Raw genomic sequence first — 6,712 nt, 5'->3', positions numbered from 1 at the left:
TTATCGGAGATCAGGCCCACCATCACAGTGTCATCAGCAAACTTGATTATAGAGTTGGAGCTGAACCTAGCCACACAGTCATGTGTGTACAGGGAGTACAGTAGGGGGCTGAGGACGCAACCCTGGGGGTATCCTGTGCTAAGGGTGAGGGACTTTGATGTATTTCCTCCCATCTTGACTACTGGGGCCTGACGGTGAGAAAGTCCAGGCACACAGGGGGGTGTTGAGCCCTATTCCAGCAGCTTCTCAGCAATTCTGGTGGGGACTATCGTGTTGAAGGCTGAACTGAAGTCTAGGAACAGCATCCTCACATAGCCCCCCTTCAAGCTGTCAAGGTGAGAGAGAGCGGTGTGCACAACCTGGTAGACCGCATAGTCCGTGGATCTGTTTGGACGGTATGCGAATTGTAGCGGGTCCATGTTGCGAGGGAGGAAGGCGCAGATGTGTTTCTTGAACAGCCTCTCAAAGCATTTCATGGCTACTGAGGTGAGGGCCACTGAACGGTAGTCATTCAGACAAGCTGGGGAGGCATTTTTTGGTACAGGTACAATGATGAATGTTTTGAAGCAGGCAGGGACCACGGACCTGGCCAGGGAGAGGTTGAATATTGTAGTGAGCACCAGAACTAGCTGCGTAGCACAAGACATAAGTACTCGCTCCGAGATGCCATCTGGGCCTACAGCTTTCCTCGTGTTCACCTGTGACAGGGCCCTTCTCATGTTGTGCTCGGACTACAAGAATGTATTGTATGCGATGGACCTCCCTTCAGCTTCGTTAGCCAGCACGCTGGCAGTGTTGTCGTTAGCCGGCAAACCTGGGGTGATGTTGCCCGACTTGAAACGAGCGTAGGAGTTCAGGTCATCAGCTAGGGAGGTGCCAGCACTTCCGGTTGAGGGGGGGCTGCTCCGGTAGTTGGTTACAGTACGTAGCCCCTGCCACAGGCGTCTGGTGTCCTGCTGCTCCATCTGTGACTCCATCTGAGGACCATGGCTACCGGACAGTGACAGTGTGACACTTATAGATCCAACTGTATGTTGTCATTAAACAAAGGTACACAAAAATGCTGGAGAAACTCAGCGGGTGCAGCAGCATCTATGGAGCGAAGGAAAGGCGACGTTTCGGGCCGAAACCCTTCTTCAGACTGATGGGGGATGGGGGGGAGAAGGAAGGAAAAAGGGAGGAGGAGGAGCCCGAGGGTGGGGGGATGGGAGGGGACAGCTCGAGGGTTAAGGAAGGGGAGGAGACAGCAAGGGCTAGCAAAACTGGGAGAATTCAACGTTCATGCCATCCGGACGCAAGCAACCCAGGCGGAATATGAGGTGCTGTTCCTCCAATTTCCGGTGTTGCTCGCTCTGGCAATGGAGGAGACCCAGGACAGAGAGGTCGGATTGGGAATGGGAGGGGGAGTTGAAGTGCTGAGCCACCGGGAGTTCAGGTAGGTTATTGCGGACTGAGCGGAGGTGTTCGGCGAAACGATCGCCCAACCTCCGCTTAGTCTCCCCGATGTAAATCAGCTGACATCTAGAGCAGCGGATGCAGTAGATGAGGTTGGAGGAGATACAGGTGAACCTTTGTCGCACCTGGAACGACTGCTTGGGTCCTTGAATGGAGTCGAGGGGGGAGGTGAAGGGACAGGTGTTGCATTTGTTGCGGTTGCAACGGAAAGTGCCCGGGGAGGGGGTGGTACGGGAGGGAAGGGAAGAATTGACAAGGGAGTTGCGGAGGGAGCGGTCTTTGCGGAAGGCAGACATAGGGGGAGATGGGAAGATGTGGCGAGTGGTGGGGTCACGTTGGAGGTGGCGGAAATGGCGGAGGATTATTTGTTGTATTTGCCGGCTGGTGGGGTGAAAGGTGAGGACTAGGGGGACTCTGCCCTTGTTGCGAGTGCGGGGATGGGGAGAGAGAGCAGTTCCCTGAAGAACGAGGACATTTCCGATGCCCTGGTGTGGAACGTCTCATCCTGGGAGCAGATGCGGCGTACGCGGAGGAATTGGGAGTAGGGGATGGAGTCTTTACAGGGGGCAGGGTGGGAGGACGTGTAGTCCAGATAGCCATGTGAGTCAGTTGGTTTGTAGTGTATGTCGGTCAGAAGTCTGTCCCCTGCGATGGAGATGGTGAGGTCAAGGAATGGTAGGGAAGTGTCGGAAATGGTCCAGGTGTATTGGAGTGCCGGATGGAAGTTGGTGGTGAAGTAGATGAAGTCAGTCAGTTGTGTGTGGGTGCAGGAGGTGGCCCCAAAGCAGTCGTCAATGTAACGGAGGTAGAGGTCGGGGATGGGGCCCTGGTAGTATTGAACAAGGATTGTTCAACGTACCCGACAAAGAGGCAGGCGTAGCTGGGGCCCATGCGTGTGCCCATAGCTACGCCTTGTGTTTGGAGGAAATGGGAGGAGTCAAACGTAAAGTTGTTGAGGGTGAGGACCAACTCTGCTAGGCGGAGGAGGGTGTCAGTGACTGGGTATAGGTTGCTCCTCTGGTCGAGGAAGAACCGGAGGGCTTTGAGGCCATCCTGGTGGGGGTTGGAGGTGTAGAGTGACTGGACATCCATGGTGAAGATGAGGGGGTGAGGGCCTAGAGAGTGGAATGCGCGGAGGCGGCGGAGAGTGTCTGAGGTGTCTAGGACATAGGTGGGAAGGGATTTGACCAAGGGGGATAGTATGGAGTCAAGGTCCATGACTTTTGTCATTAAACAGTGATTCATCGCAGAGCGGGTGATGCCTTACCTGGATCGCCGTTTGAAGCTCTGGAGTGTTGGGCCTGCTGCTTCAACATCATGGAACTGTGGTTTGCAGAGCTCCCAGCCTTGGGCCGCGCTGATTTCAATATCGCGGAGCCCTGAGATCCCTTTGCCGAGGGCCACCAGCATGAATCTCCGCCCAGCTCAGCCTGTGGACTTCGGGAGCCGCGATCTCCGGTAGGAAGTGGCCGATTCGGAAGTCCAAGCCGCTGAGAATGTTCTCCCGTTCCGACGTCAGATGGTGACCCCCAAATACCATTGTACCAATGGCCATGAGGGGGCCCAAGAGGAGGGGGTCCGTTGGAGATGGGAAAAGGGATCATCAATGGGGGCGAGGACTCCTTCCCATGGAAGAACGGTGTGAGGTGGAGGCGATGGGTGAAGAGCTCCAAATCGCGGCGGGCGTGGAACTCATTGAGGTGGGGACGGAGGGGGACAAAGGTGAGGTCTCTGCTGAAGACAGACCGTTCGGTATCTGAGAGGGGGAGATCAGGGGGATGGTGAACACACGACAGGGATGGGGGTTGGGGCCGGAGAAAGGCAGGTGAGTGGTCTGAGGCCGAGGCGATGTCTGGTGGGGGGGGTGGTGGGTGGTCAGGGGGTATGAGGACTGTAGTGTGGGTGGGGAAGAGTTGGGGTCACATGGTTTGAGGGGAATGGGGAAGACCCAGTGGAACAGCCACAGGTTATCAGGGTTAGGGGGACTAGCACTATGACCCAGTGCAGTCAAACTCAGGAGCCGGTTATCCTGGCAGCGTCATAAGATCATACGTGATAGGAGCAGAATTAGGCCATTCGGCCCATTAAGTCTATTCCACCATTCAATCATGGCTGATCTATCTCTCCCGCCTAACCCCATTCTCCTGCCTTCTCCCCATAACCTGTACTAATCAAAGACAATTTTCAGGTTCCAAACACAGTGTTGGTTGAGGTCTGCAAATGAATGCTCTAGCATTGAGTTTCAAGAGTGATGGTTTCCTTGTCCAATATTGAAAGACATCCCCACTCCTGGATGCTGCCATGACTCGAGGGTCTGAGCTATAGTTATTATGGCTGATATATAATGATCAGCCATGATCACATTGAATGGCGGTGCTGGCTTAATGGCCTACTCCTGCACCTATTGCCTATTGAGAGGTTGGGCAGGGTAGGACTGGAGTGCAGGAGGATGTAGGATGATCTTACAGAGGTGTACAAAATCATGAGGGGAATAGATCAGGTAGATGCACAGAGTCTCTTGCCCAGTTCTCTTAGCTTGGTCCAGAGGTACAGTGAAAAGCTTTAGGAGTAAGGGTATCAAGAACCAGAGGGAAGTGGTTTAAGCTGAGGGTGGAATGATTTTATAGGAACCTGAGGGCTAACTTTTCGCACAGAAGGTGGTGGTTATGAGCTGGGACTCAATACCGGAGTGCAGATTTACAAGGATGTTGCAAGGACTCAATGGTCTGAGCTATACGGAGAAGATGAGCAGGCTGGATTCTGGTAGACAAAAGTGCTGGAGAAACTCAGCGTGTGCGGCAGGATCTATGGAGCAAAGGGAATAGGCAACGTTTCGGGCTGAAACCCTTCTTCAGACGTCTGGCTGGACTATTCCCTGGAGAGCAGGTGGATGTGCAGTGATCTTATAGAGGTGCACAAACTCATGAGAAAAGTAAATCGGCCATGTATGGGCCATGGAGTATCTTGCCCCGTGTAATGGGGAATTGAGAACAAGAGGACATAATGGGTTTAAGGTGAGGGGGGGGGAAGATTTAATAGGAACCTGAGGGGTGACTTTTCCATACAAAGGGTGATGGGTGCATTGAACCAGCTGCCGGAGGAGGTAGTTGAGTCAGGTAAGATAGCAAAATTTAACAAACATTTAGACAGGTACATGGATATAACAGGTTTAGAGGGATATGGGCCAAATCGCAGGCAGGTTGTACTGGTCAGCGTGGACTGGTCAAGTTGGACCGAAGTTGACACTCTGCGATGCAGAATTTTAGTTTAGTTTAGAGATACAGCATGGAAACAGATCCTTCGGCCCACTGAGTCCACACCGACCATTAATCGCACGTTCATACTAGTTCTAATATGCCACTTTAGCATTCTGCACATTAGGGACAATTTACAGAGGGCCAATTAACCTACAAAACCAGCAGATCTTTGGGACGTGGGAGGAAACCAGGGGATTTGGAGGAAACCCATGTGGTCACAGGGAGAATGTGCAAACTCCACGCTGACAGTACCCTAGGTCAGGATCGAACCCGGGTCTCTGTTGTGAGTCTCCTCCATGCATGGTTCATTCCACTATTCTCTTTAAGCCACCATTATGTATGAGCCATTGCCTGCACACTAATGCCCCTGTCCCACTTAGGAAACCTGAACGGAAATCTCTGGAGACTTTGCGCCCCACCGAAGGTTTCCGTGCAGTTCCCAGAGGTTGCCGGAGGTTGCAGGTAGTGGAAGCAGGAGAGAGACTGACAAAAACCTCCGGGAACCGCACGGAAACCTTGGGTGGGGCGCAAAGTCTCCAAAGTCTTCAGGTTTCCTAAGTGGGACAGGGGCATTAGGGTAATTTAGAGAAGTCAATTAACCTACAAACCAAAGCACCTGGAGGAATCCTCTTTGGTCACAGGCAAAACGTACAAACACCATGCAGACAGCATCCATGGTCCCGATCGAACCCGGGTCTCTGACGCCATTAAATACAAAATATATATAATTAAAAGCATGTCTGTCTGTAGGGGGATATGGGGTGAAGGCAGGAACGGGGTACTGATTGAGGATGATCAGCCATGATCACATTGAATGGGGGTGCTGGCTCGAAGGGCCGAATGGCCTACTCCTGCACCTATTGTCTATTTAATATCTTAACTATTCACTGATGTAACCTTTCAGTTTTTCGCAATTGATGGTCCTCCAAGTTTTGGTTTGATTTCTGTTGCAAGAAAGCTGGGAGAAAAATGGTGAGGACATTAAATATCAATATTTTTTCCCCCCCAATTAATTTGAAGATTTTTTTAGCAGTGTTTTTGTTTGCTTGTAAGTCAAAACCTATTTGACTAGAAATTAGTTGGAAACACAAGATCAAGTATTGGTCGCCTTAGAAACAAAGAATTGCAGATACTGGTTTATACCAAAGATAGACACAAGGTGCTGGAGCAACTCAGCGTGTCAGGCAGCATCTTTGACTGAAAAAGGGTCCTAACGCAAAACATCACCCTTCCTTTTTCTCCAGAGATGCTGCCTGACCCACTGAGTTACTCCAGCACTTTGTGTCTATCTGTTGGTAATCTTAGTTGGATTATATAATTTAACAAGTGGAGAATGATTTATAGATTAAATAATATGATAACTGGAATGTATCACTGATAAGAAACAATAGCTTTGTTGAATAATAGCTTTCAGATGATCTCCACAAGAGAAATTGAAAATGTTAATAGGATTGTTAGGAATTTTTCACGAGTTAAAGAATTATGTGGTAGGCATTAATTCAAAGAAGAACCAGTCTTCAGAGTATCTGTTCAAATGTAAATTGCAAGCAAAAATCAGTTTGACATTAAAAGTAAACAACAGTACCAGAATGAGGCCAAACGCAAATTGGAGGAACAGCACCTCATATTTCATTTGGGCAGCACACAACCCAGCGGTATGAATATTGATTTCTCTAACTTCAATGAAACCTTGCATCCCCTCTCTCTCCATCCTTCCCCCACCCTAGTTGTCATACTAGTTTATCTTGTCTGTGGAATTCTCTGCCTCAGAGGGCGGTGGAGGCAGGTTCTCTGGATGCTTTCAAGAGAGAACTAGATGGGGCTCTTAAAAATAGCGGAGTCAGGGGTTATGGGGAGAAGGCAGGAACGGGGTACTGATTGGGAATGATCAGCCATGATCACATTGAATGGCGGTGCTGGCTCGAAGGGCCAAATGGCCTACTCCTGCACCTATTGTCTATTGTCATCCTGTTGAGCGTCACTGTCTGTAGCAATGTTAC

The sequence above is a fragment of the Amblyraja radiata genome, chromosome 5, assembly GCF_010909765.2.
Source record: "Amblyraja radiata isolate CabotCenter1 chromosome 5, sAmbRad1.1.pri, whole genome shotgun sequence".
Lineage (NCBI taxonomy): Eukaryota > Metazoa > Chordata > Chondrichthyes > Rajiformes > Rajidae > Amblyraja > Amblyraja radiata.
The sequence above is the reverse complement of the archived record's forward strand: the minus strand, read 5'-3'. Positions refer to the sequence as shown.